We start from the raw sequence: 19021 nt of genomic DNA, 5'->3' as shown, positions 1-19021 counted from the left end.
AATCAATTTTATTTTATCTAAATTATTGATCAAAATATTTAAATTAAAATTAATAATAGTATATTCATTCGATCCTTATAAGTCAATCTTAATCTTGTCCGATGTGAAATTAATCGAGAGTGTTACAAACTAAATGCATGAAAAGAAATCATAGCATTTTAGAAAAGTCGGGCCATCCAAGTGCATTAAAATAATACCATCGAAAATTTAAGTTTCCTCTTAGTTACTCTAATAAATGGCACACAGTTAAGCAAGCTACACTAAAGATCGATAGCGTTTCTTACTTTGAAAGCTTCCAAGTCTATAGATCTCTCTATTGCATTACAACATTAAAAATTACAAACTGAAAATATATAAAAAAAAAAAGTAAAATATCCTATCAACAATACTCGATTGAACATTTGGTCGACTCCTGAATGCTCGAGTGCTTATTTAATAATATGTTCTCTCCATGCTCGACAATCATATTTTCTCTTGTGATTTTGCAAGAGAAATCTTTTTTACCTTTGAGTTATTTTCTGTTTTTATTAGTCATGCTTGGTAAATTGTTAAATGTTAGATTATAATGTTGAGTTAATAACAAATAATATCATCTCTGTTGAGACATCATGAGAGTTAGTATACTATTGCATAAGCGATGAGTCTCCCTAAACATCTTACATATATAGTTTACGTAATAATTTTTTTAAATATTTTACTAAAAAAATAAAAAAAATCATTTTATTATGTTTTATGCAATAGGTATTTGAAAGACTATTACATATTATTATTAGGTAAGATGTTTAATATGTTTTATGCAATAGCTATCTTTAGTCTAATATGTTTTATTTTTCTTTTGGGTTGACCAGCTGTAAAAAAAAAAAAAAAACAAAGGAAAAACCAAATCACATAAACCAATGAGCTGTCTCATTTATATTTTTTTTATAGAATTATATAAATTAAACGGTAAGATTAAAAGTATCAAGGTGGTATGCATGAGGTTGCTGTTTGTGATTATAACTAGGTATGCTGGATCATGAGCAGCAATGTTATTCTCTCTTTTGTTATGAGTTCAACTGAGAACATTGAGTCGGGGGGATACCAATTGAAGCCAATTCGAAAGTAAGTTCTTTAGAGCTGCTCATAGCATAGTCAATCTTTTCGTTGAGATAGCTTATGGCTTGTGAGTTCTTTCGACTTAAGACTTTCAGATTAGCAAGGTCTTAATTTTGTGCTCCAAGTATCCCGAAAAGATGGCCATACATTCAGTTTGGATGGAGTTGCTTGCTTTGATGTTATTGTCTCCATAACGAATAACAAAACATAAAACTAATATTTTCAGAATTAGGCATAGAAAAAGGCATCAGCTTTCAAAAAATTGAAGAATCATAGATGATTCATAATTCATCTTCTCGGGAGATTTGGTATATTCTCACATCATGGTCAATAACTTTACACCAAAGAAAAAATGAATATGATCGATGATCGTGGAATGTAGAGTCATTTCTATATGGCCAAAGTATCCACAGAGAGTTTTCTATTAGAGCGAGAACAAAATTTGATAAAGAGGCAGGCCATTGGTGCCCTTTAAGGAGCTAGTCTCCTCGTATCCAGAAAAAGCAAAAGAGATTTGAAGCTTGGATCGAATACAATCCCAATAATATTTGATGAAAGAACACTCACAAAAACAAGTGAGATTGAGTCAGTATAAAGATTTGAATACACATGGCAGGAGTCAGTTGGTGATGATAAAATTGGGAAGTCCACGCAGAAGTGGGTAATTTTCGCCATAGTAGTTTTCATAAGAATATATGGACTTTAGGCAGCATATTGAGTTTCCAAACTGCCTTCCAACCTTCCCAACCGTGGGCTTAAGTGTTAAAGCTTTTGCCTTAATGGATGATAGATCCAGATCCAATAGGCATCATCGGGAAGTATGTATATAAATACCAATGCCTTTGATTCGATTAGCAAGTGCAACAAGAAATAGGTTATATAAGATGGTGGAATTTCATTGGTTGTCAGTAATCAGATTCGAAATATGTTTAAAGTTATTCATTTCCTCAATATTGATAAAAGTTGACTATTTGGAAAAAGGAGCATTGTGAATCCAAGGTGAGTCTCAAATTTTGGTAATAGAAAGGTTATGTATGAATTCTATCTAAGGCGCACTTATATTTATCGACCATGGTTATGATTTTTCTTTAGGATGCAGAAATATTTTTAAGGACATTGAGATTCCATGAATTGATTTGGCCATATTTGACAATACAAAAATTAATCTCCATGATGTTATATTGATTAATTGAGCAGAGGTAGAATTCTCTTGGCAAATATAGTGAATTTAAACATATTGAGGTCATTCAAACCTAGATCTTCATTTGCTTTGAGTCGGTTAACATTGTCCCCAACAATATGGTTAAGTGTTTGGATAGAGTTGGTAGAGTTTTAGAAGATATCTTTCATTATTTTTTTCGAATCTTTTGATATCTTTATTAGATACCCAATTGTTTATCGGGATATAGGTTAGAAGGGCATCTACTAGCCTGCATTACGAAGCTAGAGTTTCAATCTTAAATCAAGATCATTTAATCTCTTATTAATTGAAGAATTAGATAATCAAGGGCTTATAAGTCTCTCAAGTTTCTCTTATTTTTAGAGGTAAAATTATGTAGGCATACTCATTATTTCCACATGCATCACGTGATTAAGAAGGGGTCGATTTTTTTTGCTATTCACATGCTCTAAACTAAGGCTATTGGCTGAAAAAGAGTATAGGAGACGACGACCAAAAAGGGTCGAGCTTATGACCCATTTGATTCCCTCATATTTATAGAGGCCCCTATCAATTTAACTATAATGGATCATTCAAACCTAGACCTTCACGTGCTTTGAGTCAGTTAACATTGTCCCCAGCAATATGGTCAAGTGTTTTGATGGAGTTGGTAGAGTTTTAGAAGACATCTTTCATTGTTTTTTCCAAATATTACGATACCTTTGTTAGATACCCAATTGTTCATCGGGATATGGGTTAGGAGGGCATCTACCAGCCTGCATTACGAGGCTAGAGTTCCAATCTTAAATCAAGATCATTTAATCTGATATTAATTGAACAATTAGATAATCAAGGGATTATAAGCCTCTTAGGTTTCTCTTATTTTTAGAAGTAAAATTATATAGGTATACTCATTCTTTTTCCATGTGCATCACGTGATTAAGAAGGAGTCGATTTTTTTTGCTATTCACAGCTATTGGTTGAAAAGGAGTATAAGAGACGACGATAAAAAAGGGTCTAGCCTTTGATCAATTTGATTCCCTCATATTTATAGAGGCCCCTATCAATTCAACTATAATTGATCATTCAAACCGAGACCTTCATGTGCTTTGAGTCAGTTAACATTGTCCCCAGCAATATTGTTAAGTGTTTTGATGGAGTTGGTAGAGTTTTAGAAGACATCTTTCATTGTTTTTTCCAAATCTTTCGATACCTTTGTTAGATACCCAATTGTTCATCGAGATATGGGTTAGGAGGGCATCTACTAGCTAGCATTATGAGGCTAGAGTTCCAATCTTAGATAAAGATCATTTAATCTCATATTAATTGAATAATTAGATAATCAAGGGCTTATAAGCCTCTCAGGTTTCTCTTATTTTTAGAGGTAAAAATATGTACTCATTCTTTCCACGTGCATTACATGATTAAGAAGGGGTCGATTCTTTTTACTATTCACATACTCCAAACTGAGGCTATTGGCTAAAAAAGAGTATAGGAGATGATGACCAAAAAGAGTCTAGCCTATGACCCAATAGAGGCCCCTATCAATTTAACTATAATGGATCATTCAAACCTAGGCCTTCATGTGCTATCAGTCAATTAACATTGTCCCCAGCAATATGGCTAAGTGTTTGGATGGAGTTGGTAGAGTTTTAGAAGACATCTTTCATTATTTTTTCCAAATCTTTTGATACATTTGTTAGATACCCAGTTGTTCATTGGGACATGGGTTAGAAGGGCATCTACCAGCCTGCATTACGAGGCTAGAGTTCCAATTTTATATCAAAATCATTTAATCTCATATTAATTGAAGAATTAGATAATCAAGGGCTTATAAGCCTCTTAGATTTCTCTTATTTTTATAGGTAAAATTATGTAGGTATACTAATTCTTTCCACGTGTATCACATGATTAAGAAGGGGTCGATTTTTTTTGGCTATTCACATGCTCCAAACGGAGGCTATTGGCTAAAAAGGAGTATAGGGGACGATGACCAAAAAGAGTCTAGCCTATAACCCATTTGGTTTCCTCATATTTATAAAGATCCCTATCAATTTAACTATAATAGATCATTCAAACCTAGACCTTCATGTGCTTTGAGTCAGTTAACATTGTCCCCAACAATATGGTTAAGTGTTTGGATGGAGTTAGTAGAGTTTTAGAAGACATTTTTCATTATTATTTTTGAATCTTTTGATACCTTTGTTAGATACCAAATTGTTCATCGGGATATGGGTTAGAAGGGCATCTACTAGCCTCCATTACGAGGTTAGAGTTCCAATCTTAGATCAAGATCATTTAATCTCATATTAATTGAAGAATGAGATAATCAAGTGTTTATAAGTCTCTAAGGTTACTCTTATTTTTAGAGGTAAAATTATATAGGTATACTCATTCTTTCCAAGTGCATCACGTGATTAATAAGGGGTTAATTTTTTTTGCTATTCACATGCTCTAAACTGAGGTTATTGGCTGAAAAAATGTCTAGGAGACGATGACCAAAAAGGGTCTAGCCTATGACCCATTTGATTCTCCCATATTTATAAAGGCCCCTATCAATATAACTATAATGGATCATTCAAACCTAGACCTTCATGTGCTTTGAGTTAGTTAACATTGTCCCCTGCAATATGGTTAAGTGTTTGGATGGAGTTGGTAGAGTTTTAGAAGGCATCTTTCATTATTTTTTCTGAATCTTTTGATACCTTTGTTGGATACCAAATTGTTCATCGGGATATGGGTTAGAAGGGGATCTACTAGCCTCCATTACGAGGTTAGAGTTCCAATCTTAGATCAAGATCATTTAATCTCATATTAATTGAAGAATTAGATAATCAAGTGTTTATAAGTCTCTAAGGTTACTCTTATTTTTAGAGGTAAAATTATATAGGTATACTCATTCTTTCCAAATGCATCATGTGATTAATAAGGGGTCAATTTTTTTTGCTATTCACATGCTCTAAATTGAGGTTATTGGCTGAAAAAATGTATAGGAGACGATGACCAAAATGGGTCTAACCTATGACCCATTTGATTCCCCCATATTTATAAAGGCCCCTATCAATTTAACTATAATGGATCATTCAAACCTAGACCTTCATGTGCTTTGAGCCAGTTAACATTGTCCCCTGCAATATGGTTAAGTGTTTGGATGGAGTTGATAGAGTTTTAGAAGACATCTTTCATTATTTTTTCTGAATCTTTTGATACCTTTGTTAGATACCAAATTGTTCATCGGGACATGGGTTAGAAGGACATCTACCAGCCTGCATTATGAGGCTAGAGTTCCAATCTTAGATCAAGATCATTTAATCTCATATTAATTGAAGAATTAGATAATCAAGGGCTTATAAGCCTCTTAGTTTTCACTTATTTTTAGAATAAAATTATATAGGCTTACTAATTCTTTTCACGTGTATCATGTGATTAAGAAGGGGTCGATTTTTTTTGGTATTCATATGCTCCAAACTAAGGCTATTGGCTGAAAAGGAATATAGGAGATGACGACCAAAAAAGGCCTAGCCTATGACCCATTAGGTTCCCTCGTATTTATAGAGGCCCCTAACAATTTAACTATAATGGATCATTCAAACCTAGACCTTCATGTACTTTGAGTCAAATAACATTATCCCGATCAATATGGTTAAGTGTTTGGATGGAGTTGGTAGAGTTTTAGAAGACATCTTTCATTGTTTTTTTCGAATCTTTTGATATATTTTTTAGATACCTAATTATTCATCGGGATTTGGGTTAGAAGGGCATCTACCAGCCTGTATTACGATGCTAGAGTTCTAATATTAGATTAAGATCATTTAATCTCATATTAATTGAAGAATTAGAAAATCAAGGGCTTATAAGCTTCTCAGGTTTCTCTTATTTTTAGGGGTAAAATTATGTAAATATACTTATTCTTTCCACGTGCATCATGTGATTAAGAAGGGGTCGATTTTTTTTGCTATTCATGTGCTCCAAACTGAGGCTATTAGCTAAAAAGTAGTATAGGAGACGATGACCAAAAAGGGTCTAGCCTATGACCCATTTGGTTCTTTCATATTTATAGAGTCCCCTATTAATTTAACTATAATGTATCATGCAAACCTAGAACTACATGTGCTTTGATTCAGTTAACATGGTCCCAACAAAATGGTTAAGTGTTTATATGGAGTTGATAGAGTATGTGAAGACATCTTTCATTATTTTTTTTGAATCTTTTGATACCTTTGTTAGATACCTAATTTTTCATCGGGATATGGGTTAGAAAGGCATCTACCAGCCTGCGTTACGAGCCTAGAGTTTTAATCTTAGATAACTATCATTTAATCAAATATTAATTGAAGAATTAGATAATCATGGGTTTATAAGCCTCTCAGGTTTCTCTTATTTTTAGAGGTAAAATTATATAGGTATACTCATTCTTTCCACGTGCATCAAATGATTAATAAGAGGTCAATTTTTTTTGCTATTCATATGGTCCAAATTAAGGTTATTGGCTGGAAAAATGTACAGGAGGCGATGACCAAAATGCTAATCATAGGTGCCCAGCAAGCCAATCACGTGAGTGATGGCACGTGTGGCTTGATACAGAATCTTTTTGCTTATTATATTTTGGCGTATATCACTTTATATATATATATATATATATATATATATATATATATATATATATATATATATATATATATATATATATATATATATATATATTGTGATGTCCTTGGATTTGTGCAATGGGAATTGGATCGTGATGAGATCATGATAATGAGATCGATTCACCTTTAAACACATATCCTAAATAATCCCGGTCATAGGTTACTCGAGAGGGACATCGTGATAACTGGACAGATTGGTGTGCTGTATACCCGTCCATATGATGGATGCAGCTGGTCTCATAGCTGCTCGTGTAGGGACACTAGGGATATAGTACAGGTGCTCATTGGAGAATGAGTTCACTGATTGATCCGCTTACGGAATGTTAGATGGTTGATGATGCCTTATTGTCAAATAGCGATTCCGTAATCCTAGTGGTGTATTTGGTCCTTAGACTTGAGACACCAAGGATGTCCTGTATGAGTGCTCCACTCTTTGATACTAGACTTATAGGTTTGGCTGTCCCAGATCTAGTACAGTTGGTCATTGGGAGTGGTAGTCAACCTTACGAGGGCTATGGAGTGTCGATAAAGGATCATCTACTCTCGGCGTCATGAGAGGAATATCCCATGTGTTTTTGCTCAGACAAATCCCTAGCCAAGGTCATTCGGGTTGAGAGAGAAAGAGTTCTCCGGGAGAATCCTGTTAGGATCGAGAGCACTAAGAGGGGGGGGGGGGGGGGGGGATTGAATTAGTGCAGCGAAAATCTTTCAGCGATTAAAAACGAAAGCTGCGTTTGTTCGATAGGAACTGTTTCGATGCAAAAGCCGATTCTAAGATTACTTATGATTAAGTGCAGTTTACGTCTAAACACAGTTTGCATCTAAGCACAGTTTACGTAGTTTGCGTCTAAATGCAGTTTGCGTCTAAGCGTAGTTTACGCAGTTTGTGTCTAAATGCAGTTTGCGTCTAAATGCAGATTGCGTCTAAGCGCAGTTTGCATCTAAGTGTAGTTTGCGTCTAAGCTTAGTTTGCGTCTAAGCGCAGATTGCGTCTAAGCGTAGTTATAAATGGAGTCAAAACATAAACGTAAACTGCAAAGAAACTCGTTCGTAAAAGCGCAGAAGACAGTTTGCAGTTATAAATAGAATCAAAACGTAAATGTAAACTGCAATATAAAGATCGTACGAAAACACCGATTTACGTCTGAATGCAGATTCGGAAAGATCAGAACTTAGAAACTTGTTCGTAAGAGTGCAGAGAGTAGTAGCTATGTAGGAGGTTTGCAGTAATGATAAAGTGCTCAAAATAAACGCAAACCAGAGATTTAGAGTGGTTCGGTCAGTCTTGACCTACTCCACTTTTGGCTTCCTCCACCGACGAGGTTACCGACGTCAACTAGAGGCCTTCCTTCAATAGGCGAAGGCCAACTGCCCTTTTACAGTTTCACTCCTTTTGACGGGCTAAGGAGACAACCCTTACAGAACCTTTCTCTCCTCTCTTTACAACTCAAGACTTGAAGAACAGAAAGAGGAGAACTTTTGGACTTAACACAAATTTGAGCTCTTAGAATCACAGAAAAGATCAAGAATTCAGTGTAGGTCTGTATCTTTTCAGTGCTGAATGGGTGGGGTATTTATAGGCCCCAACCCAGTTCAAATTTGGAGCTCAAAACGATCAAATCCCGGAATTCCGGGATCAGGCGGTTGCATCTCCTGACTGGAGAGGTTGCATCGCCTGGCAGAGCTCGAAGATTGAGCCTCTGGGCGGTGCTACCTCTGTCAGGGGCGGTTGCACCTCTCTGCCAGAGCTCGAAGACCGAGCTCAGGCGGTTGCACCGCCTAACTCGAGAGGTTGCACCGCCTGGCAGAGCTCGAAACTTGAGCTCTGGCGGTGCTACCTCCTGACAGAGGTGGTTGCACCGCCCAGTCTCGCTTGGAGACTGAGCCTTGGGCGGTTGCACCTCTTGGCTGGGGCGGTTGCACCGCCCAGTCTCACTGGGAGACATAGCCTGGGCGGTGCTACCTCCCTGCCTGGGCGGTTGCACCTCCCACAGTAACTTGGGTCCAAATGGGCTGAACCATTCGACCCAATTTGAGTTCTTCACGGGCCCAATTGCCCCAGGATTAAGCTAATGGGATCACCTCCCATTTCTAACTTAATCAAAGTGCTAACTACGATTATTTCCTAAGACATATTCTGTAGCTTGCTTTGGTACGTCACTCGCTTCTTCCGGCGAGTTTCCGGCGAACTTCCGTCGATCATCCGATGAACCCTCGGTGATGCTCCTACAGACTTCCGGCAAACTCCTGGACTGCGATGATCCACTTGGCAAGTTCCGACGAGCTCCTTTGGCAAGCTTCTGGACTTCTCGGATTTGTTCCCGCAGAACCTCCGACGACTGTCCGAACTTCCGTTGAGCTCTCGAACTCCCAACGTGATCATTGTCATGACTCCGGCGCAACTCCTGTTGCATGTCTTACTTTCATCGTAGTTAATCCTGCACACTTATTTCAACACATACATTAGACAAGAAATGACAATTGACTTCATCATCAAAATCCGAGATTCAACAAATCCGATTAGAGCGAGACTCGAGTAGAAACCATATGGGTCTGACAACACCATGCTCGATATACGGTCTTTGGGATATCAAATGGATGAGGGATTATAGGTACACGGTAACTGAGGACAGACATGTCCGATGGATTGGATTCCCCTATATCGTTTGGGGATTACGACGTAGTGGCATAGTACTTCCGTAGTCGATGAGTCAAGTGAATTATTACAGAGATAATAATTCACTCAGTTAGAAGGAGTTCTGACAGGTATGACTCACGGCCAACTCGATATTGGGCCTAAAGGGTCACACACATATGATAGGAATTGCGATGAGTAGAGGTTCAGATATGAGATATCCGACGGAGCCCTTGTCTTATTGGATGCAGATCCAATACCCACTAGGGGAGGACCCATTAGGGTTTGACAGGGGATCTCTATAAATAGGAGGGATTCAGAGCCTCATAGGCTAGAGCATTTGCTTGCCTTTCATATTCTCCTCTCCCTCTCCACCTCAGAGCAGGCCTGGAGTTTTGAGGAGCGTCGTCGCAACCCTGTTGTGTGGATCACCGCTAGAGAGGAGGATGCTTGACCTCCTTCACCCTCTCCTAAGGATCTGCAAGGAAACAGGGATATACGATCTCCCTAGGTAACACAATCTACTCTATATGCAGTTTTAAATTTCGCGGATTTTGCGTACCAATCTTCGCACGACGACGAACATCTTTTTGGGAATCGGGGATTTTGTTTTCTTGTTCTTCCGCTGCGCATGTGATGTCGCCCCCAAGATTTCCCAACACAAAAAGGGTCTAGCCTATGACCCATTTGATTCCCTCGTATTTATAGAGGCCCCTATCAATTTAACTATAATTAATCATTCAAACCTAGACCTTCATGTGCTTTGAGTCAGTTAACATTGTCCCCAACAATATGGTTAAGTGTTTAGATGGAGTTGGTAGAGTTTTAGAAAACATCTTTCATTGTTTTTCCAAATCTTTTAATAACTTTGTTAGATACCCAATTGTTCATTGGGATATGGGTTAGAAAGGCATCTATCAGCCTATATTACGAAGCTATAGTTCAAATCATAGATCAAGATTATTAAATCTCATAATAATTGAGGAATTAAATAATTGAGGAAACACTTGCTCCAAATTGAGGCTATTGGTTGAAAAAGAGTATAGGAGACGACGACCAAAAAGATGTCTAGCCTTTGACCCATTTGATTCTCTCATATTTATAGAGGCCCATATCAATTTAACTATAATGGATCATGCAAATCTAGACCTTCATGTGCTTTGAGTCTGTTAACATTATCCCCAGCAATATGGTTAAGTGTTTGGATAGAGTTGGTAGAGTTTTAGAAGACATCTTTCATTATTTTTCCCGAATCATTTGATACCTTTGTTAGATACCTAATTGTTCATCGAGATATGGGTTAGAAGGGCGTCTATCAGCCTCCATTACGAGGTTAGAGTTCCAATCTTAGATCAAGATCATTTAGTCTCATATTAATTAAAAAATTATATAATCAAGGGCTTATAAGCCTCTCAGGTTTCTCTTATTTTTAGAGGTAAAATTATGTAGGTATACTTATTCTTTCCACGTGCATCACATGATTAAGAAGGGATCGATTTTTTTTGCTATTCACATGCTCCAAACTGAGGCTATTAGCTGACAAGGTGAATAGGAGATAATGACCAAAAAGGGTCAAGCCTATGACCCATTTGGTTCCCTCATATTAATAGCGGCCCCTATTAGTTTAACTATAATGGATCATTCATACCTAGACCTTCATGTTCTTTGAGTCAATTAACATTATCCCCCGCAATATAGTGAAGTGTTTGGAAGGAGTTGGTAGAGTTTTAGGAGATATTTTTCATTAATTTTTCTGAATCTTTTGATACCTATGTTAGATAACCAATTGTTCAACGGGATATGGGTTAGAAGGGCATCTACCAACCTACATTTCGAGGCCAGAGTTTCAATCTTAGATCAAGTTTATTTAATCTCATATTAATTGAAGAATTAGTTAATCAATGGCTGATAAGCCTCTCAAGTTTCTCTTATTTTTAGAGGTATAATTATGTAGGTATACACATTCTTTCCACGTGCATCATGTGATTAAGAAGGGTTTGATTTTTTTTGCTACTCACATGCTCCAAATTGAGACTATTGCCTGAAAAAGAGTTTAGGAGATGATGACTAAAATGGGTCTAGTCTATGACCCATTTGATTCTCTCATATTTATAGAGGCTCCTATCAATTTAACAATAATAGATCATTCAAACCTAGACTTTCATGTGTTTTGAGTCAGTTAACATTGTCCCTAGCAATATGGTTATGTGTTTAGATGGAGTTGGTAGAGTTTTGGAAGACATCTTTCATTAAGTTTTTTGAATCTTTTGATACCTTTGTTAGATATTGTAACACCCCCCATTAAAAAAAAAAAAATAGTAAATGCTTGTTTGTAACTATGAGGATTATTTAAATAATTTTTTTATTAAATAATATTATATTAAAGTTTATGGCTAAGGACCTAAGATTAAATAATAAAATTTTGATATGATTTATAGAATATTCAGAATTGAGTAAATAAAAATAAAATAAAATAAAATGGAGGACATATGTCATTAACAAGGATGAGTCACTTGTATTTATTCTAAAGTTGACACCTAAACCCCCATGCATGCTTGCCACCTCACTATTTTAGCATGAGCCAAACCTAAGTAATTTAAAGCATCATTAAAAAGAAACTTTGCAGCCAACGTTAGTTTGAGGAGAAGAAGAAGAAGAGAAGAAGAAGAAGAAGAAGGAGAAGAAGAAGAAGTGGAAACTTTGTTTGAGGTTTTGCATCAACTCCCTATATTTGGGAATCAAACTCATATAAGGCAAGTGTTCTAATCTCTTCCTACAGAATTCCTAATCTCTGTTTTCCTTTTAATACTTCATAATTCAAAAGATTTCAGCTTAGTACCAAACCTTTCTTTCCTTTTGATACAAAGCCATGAATCTGAAATTTTTTGGTAATCTGACTTTTATACATTGTTTTGGATCTAACTTTTAGCACTAAACTCTGATTTAGGCAAAGCCTAATCTATTTGAAAGTAGACTCAAATATCTTTATTTTGACACTGAGATTGAATGATTTGGAGTTTAAATGTCTACTAAGACTTCTATTTCAATTAACCCTATAAATTCTATAAAATAGGGACTGAAATTTCTGACCTTCTATTACTAAATTACTCATATTTCTCTAGTGAAAATTCTGAATTATGCAAAACTTAGTTCTTTTGAAATTAGATTCGCATATCTTTCTTTTGACATATAATTCAGTAATTTTGAAGTATGTTTGCCTTCTGAAACATCTGTTTAAATTAACTCTATCAATTCTGTAAAACAGAGATAATCAATTCTGACCTTCCTTTACTCTATTTGTTGTAACTTCCTGTTAAGAACTCAAAAAATTATAAATCTAAGTTCATCCGAAAATAGATTGATACAGATTTCCAATGAAATTTATTTTTAGTGATTTGGAGCATGCTTGGTCACTCAAACAATTCAGGAAATGTACCATTCAAATTCTATCAGAATTGAAAACTTTGTTGGGTTTTGCCTATTCAACTTTCATCCTATTGGAAATTTGATTTCTGCTAAATTCTTCTTCAATTGAGCATTATACTAGTCCTTTGAAATTATTGTATTGTTCATCCTAAAATTGTTATATATCTAAAATTTATTATGTAATGCTTTGTTTGCATTACCTTGTTTGATAAAGGCACATGCATATCTTCGTTGTTCCGCATGTGCTTCTGATATGTGCCAATGTTATTGTTCATACTACCCTTTTGTACTCTGGTGTCTTGTGGGATATTGTGAACCTTTGCCAGAAATGGTAAAGGGAGTTATGCTTAGAGCCCGCGATTGCTCTGCCGACCCCATTGACTTCACTCAAACGTGGGTGGATGGAGCTCCCAGACGTGGGAGACTTATGCTTGGTGGTCATCCAGAAATGGATGAATCACATTATGTATGTGGTCCCACAACGCCCTCTATGTTTATTGATATGATATCCAAATCTTTGTTTATAAGTTCATATTATGCTTTGGATAAAAATGGAATGCATGCTACATCAAAAATGACATACAAGCTTGTGTTTATTATTCGGTTCACTTGTTATACATTGAAGTATTTTGTTTGTCATTATTATGCCCCCAAACACTCTTACGCCTTTGATATGCGCCTAATGCTTCATGTGCCATTTGATACATACCTAAATATTTCTTTTGCCAATGAAATGCTCTAATTTCCCTTCTCCTATTGTTATGTCTAACACTTGTATTTCTACTTTTGTATCTTGATACTAAGCCTGCTTGAACTTCTCCTATCGCCATGGATATGTTAGACGCTTGCTGAGCTCTTTATGCTCACCCCGTTGCTATATAAATTTTTCAGGGTAGCTTGTCATGCGCTGAAATGCTAGAATTAGGTTAAAGCAGTGAAAGGCTAGAAGATTTTTGAGCCAATCTTTGTTGGAAGATAGGTTTTTGTTGTATAGTATACTTTACTTCTGATGTAATGTTAAGGATCTGTTGATACTTATGTATTGTAAAAGTTTAAAGGACCGCTCATGTGTATGGAATGATAAGTTTAAGTTGTATAAGGATAAGAACTCATGGTAAATAATTATCTTTTTTGTGATTGTATATATTTCTATGATTATGAATTTGTGTTGTGGTTGATGTTTAGTTGAGTTGCTTTTAGATTTTGCGAATCATTGAGTGAAGTGGATTATGATTTATGTAACATAGTTTATGAATTGTGAATATTGATTTTGAATGATTCTTAGTATCCTCAAATTGTTAGATTGGATCTTGGAATGAATTGATGATGAATTATAATATTATTGATTTTAGACAGGGTCACACCTCCTGAATATGAAAATTCAGGGGGGGCGTGACAGATACCCAATTGTTCATCGGGATATGGTTATGTGGCTAGAGTTCCAAACTTAGATCAAGATCATTTAATCTTATATTAATTGAATAATTAGATAATTAAGAGCTTATAAGCCTCTCAGGTTTCTCTTATTATTAGAGGTAAAATTATATAGGTACACTTATTCTTTCCATGGGTATCACGTGATTAAGAAGGGGTAAATTTTTATTGCTATTCACATGCTCTAAACTGAGGCTATTAGCTAAAAAGGAGTATAAGAGACGACGACAAAAAAGGATCTAGCCTATGACCCATTTGGTTCCCTTATATTTATAGAGACCCCTATCAATATAACTATAATGGATCATTCAAACCTAGACCTTCATGTGCTTTGAGTCAAATAACATTGTCCCAAGTAATATAGTTAAGTGTTTAGATAAAGTTGGTAGACTTTTAGAAGACATCTTTAATTATTTTTTACGAATCTTTTGATACCTTTGTTAGATACCTAATTGTTCATTGGGATATGGGTTAGAAGGGCATCTACAAGCCTACATTATGAGGCAAGAGTTTCAATCTTAGATCAAGATCATTTAATCTCATATTAATTGAAGAATTAGATAATCAAGGGCTTATAAGCCTCTCAGGTTTCTCGTATTTTTAGAGGTAAAATTATGTAGGTATACCCATTCTTTCCATGTGCATCACGTGATTAAGAAGTGGTCGATTTTTTTTGCTATTCACCTGCTCCAAACTAAGACTATTGGCTGAAAAGGAGTATAGGAGACGACGAATAAAAAGGGTCTAGCCTATGACCCATTTGGTTCCCTCATATTTAGAGAGACTCCTATCAATTTAACTATAATGGATCATACAAACCTATACCTTCACGTGCTTTGAGTCAGTTAACATTATCCCCAACAATATAGTTAAGTGTTTGAATGGAGTTGGTAGAGTTTTAGAAGACATCTTTGATTATTATTTTTGAATCTTTTGATACCTTTGTTAGATACCTAATTGTTCATCGAAATCTGGGTTAGAAGGGCATCTACCAACTTGCATTACGAGACTAGAGTTCCAATCTTAGATCAAGATTATTTAATCTCTTATTAATTAAAGAATTAGATAATTAAGGGCTTATAAGCCTCTCAGGTTTCTCTTATTTTTAGAGGTAAATGTATGTAGGTATACTCATTCTTTCCACATGCATCACGTGATTAAGAAGTGGTCGATTTTTTTTTCTATTCAAATGCTCCAAACTGAGGCTATTGGCTGAAAAAGAGTATAGGAGACGACGACCAAAAAGGGTCTAGCCTATGACTGTTAGGATCAAGAGCACTACGAGGGGGGGGTGAATTAGTGCAGCGGAAATCTTTCGACGATAAAAAAACATTCGAACGATAAAAACGATTTCGGTGTGGAAGCCGATTCTAAGATTACTTTAACTTAAAATCAAGCGAGATGACGTTAAAGTCAATCTATGAAGGCAGTTTGCAGTTATGATGAAAACCAGAATATAAGCGCAAACTGAAATATGATGTTCGTACGAAGAAACTGATTTATGTCTAAAAGCTGATTCGTAAATCACTTGATTAGGTGAGATGCAGCTTAAGCAAGGAAATAAAGGCAGTTTGCAGTTAAGATAGAAATCAAAATGTAAACGCAAACTGAAATATGATGATCGCACGAAAAAATAGATTTACGTCTAAACGCTGATTCGGAAAGTGCAAAGCTTGAAACCCGATCGTATATGCGCAGAAAGCAGTAAGCTTTAGAGGAGGTTTGTAGTAAAGATAATATGCTCAAAGTAAATGCAAACCGAGATTTAGAGTGGTTCGGTCAATCTTGACCTACTCCACTTTTGGCTTCCTCCACCGACGAGGTCACCGACGTCAACTAGAGGCCTTCCTTCAATAGGCGAAGGCCAACCACCCTTTTACAGTTTCACTCCTTTTGACGAGCTTAGGAGACAGCCCTTACAGAATTTTCTCTCCTCTCTTTACAGCTCAGAACTTGGAAGAAAAGAGGGAGAAGAACTTTTGGCCTTTACAACAATTTTGAGCTCTAAAAATCACAGAACAAGATCAAGATTTTGGTGTGTATTGTGTTCTCTTTCAGTGCTGAATGAGTGGGATATTTATAGGCCCCAACCCAGTTCAAATTTGGAGCTCAAAACTGTCAATTCTCAGAATTTCGGGATCAGGCGGTTGCACCTCCTGACTAGAGCGGTTGCATCGCCTGGCAAAGCTCGAAGACTGAGCCTCTAGGCGATGCTACCTCCTGTCAGGGGCGGTTGCACCTCCTGCCAGAGCTCGAAGACTGAGCTCAGGCGGTGCAACCTCCTGACTGAGGCGGTTGCACTGCTCAGCCAGAGCTCGGAGACCGAGCCCAGGCGGTGCCACCTCCTGTCAGGGGAGGTTGCATCGCCCAGTCTCGCTCGGAGACTGAGCCCAGGCGGTGCCACCGCCTGGCTGAAGCGATTGCACCTCCCAGTCTCGCTCGGAGACTGAGCCCAGGCGGTGCAACCTCCTGCGTTGGGCGGTTCAACCGCTTGGCAGGGATCAGGGTCTGAATGGGTTGATCCATTCGGCCCAATTTGGGTTTTTCAGGGGCCCAATTGCCCCAAGATTAAGTTAATGGGATCGCCTCCCATTTCCAACTTAATCATTGTGCTAACTATGATATTCCCTAAGACATTTACTGCAACTTGCTCCGGTGCGTCAATCGCTTCTTCCGGCGAGCTTCCGGCGAACTTCCGTCGATCATCCGATGAACCCTCGGTGATGCTCCTGCGGACTTCCGACAAACTCCTGGACTTGCAACGATTCACTTGGCGATTTCCAATGAGCTTCTTTGGCAAGCTCATGGACTTCTCGGATTTGTTCCTGTAGAACCTCCGACGACTGTCCGAACTTCCGTCGAACTCTCGAACTCCCAACGTGATCATTGTCTTGACTCCGGCGTAACTCCTGCTGCATGTCTTACTTTCATCGTAGTTAATCCTGCACACTTATCTCAACATTTGGATTAGATAACAAATGACAATTGACTTCATCATCAAAATCCGAGATTCAACAATCTCCCCATTTTTGATGATGACAATCAATTGATAATAGAGTTAACCTTAACTCCCCCTGTCTATATGCCATACTTGAGATAAGTCTTTCTTGAATTCAAAACCTTTGAATTCAAGAGACATATTGATAAGTTAAAATCATTTAAACTTATCAATACTCCCATCATGATTCCCATCATGATGTATCTCTCTGAAGATGATATCAAGGCTTGACATTCATTTTCAAATTTTACATTACAAGTTTGAATGATGGTAATAGTAGCAATTTATCATATTGTAAGATATCAACATGTAAATCTGTGAAGTAAGATTTTGATATCATTACATGATGCACGCATTTCAAATGTTTTAGTAATTATTGCATTTCATCACATGGTAAGATATCAATACGTAAAATTACGATGCAAGTTTTTTTTTGATATCTTGACCTGATACAAACAAGGCATAATGCAAATTATAGCAATCATAGCATCTCTTAGTGATGCAAGCATGGCATTAATACTCATATATTTCTCCCCTTTGTCATCAACAAAAAGCATGGTAATTGTGATACCAGGAGAACAATATAAGCAAATTTTGAGCATAAGTGTGATAGTCGTTCATGCCTTTACTCGGTTCATGTTATTTTCAATAGTAAGTGATAGGAAATCAATTATACAAGTATGATATGTAGATCACTTTGAATACTTCTTCCTTTTTATTTGTTATAATCTTTTTGCAAGAAGGAGGAAGGCCATTTGTGATACTAGCTATTTGTGAGTTTACTTTGAGTGAAGTTAAAACCAATGAGAGATTAAATCATGCTTCAGGTATCAAGATATGTGTGAGAAACAACTCTTGGCAAGTAAAAACACAATCATCCGTATTTCAAGATGGAATTCATAAGCAGGAATCATTTCATCAAATCCATTTCAGAAAAATATTTTTCAAATATAAGTGTATGAGAAAATTCGATTTTTAGGATACCAATTGTTAAGCGAATCCAAATATGAAATGAACACTTTCATGCATTCGGACAAGACTATGCTACAGATTTTCAAATACAATCATGAAGACAAAACATGCTAATTGTTATGAAGATTTTTGTATTCAGCACATAATTTCCAACATGTTATTTTGGCATGTAATGGCAATCAAGTGATTTGATCATTCAATTAAGTCCAAAAAATAATTTTAACTAGTTTATGTATTCGGATACATCAACATTCCTAATTCTCTTCTTATGTAATCAAATTGTTCTTCACTTAGAGGTTTTGTAAAAATATCAACTAGTTGATGTTTAATATTATGACGCATCAACTGTATTGGTATATCATATTTATCATGGAAATCAAGACACAAGGTTTTCAAAAACATTTAGTTTCGATGTAAAATCTAACAATGAGTAACGAGATTAAACAATGAGTGATGTTTGTAACTCTGCTCACAAATAAATACATCAGGTAACCAGATCAAGGATCAAGGCACAAGGCATTGTGATCATTGTAACATAAAGAGTTTGCAATACACATACAAGCTCATTCTGGAGGTGGAAAATTAAAATGCCAAAATAAAGAGTCAAATTGTCAATGAATTTGCTACAGCTCAGATAGGATTTGATCTTGTCG

Source organism: Musa acuminata, chromosome BXJ3-2 (genome assembly GCF_036884655.1).
Source record: "Musa acuminata AAA Group cultivar baxijiao chromosome BXJ3-2, Cavendish_Baxijiao_AAA, whole genome shotgun sequence".
Taxonomy (NCBI): Eukaryota; Viridiplantae; Streptophyta; class Magnoliopsida; order Zingiberales; family Musaceae; genus Musa; species Musa acuminata.
Note: the sequence above shows the minus strand (reverse complement) of the source record.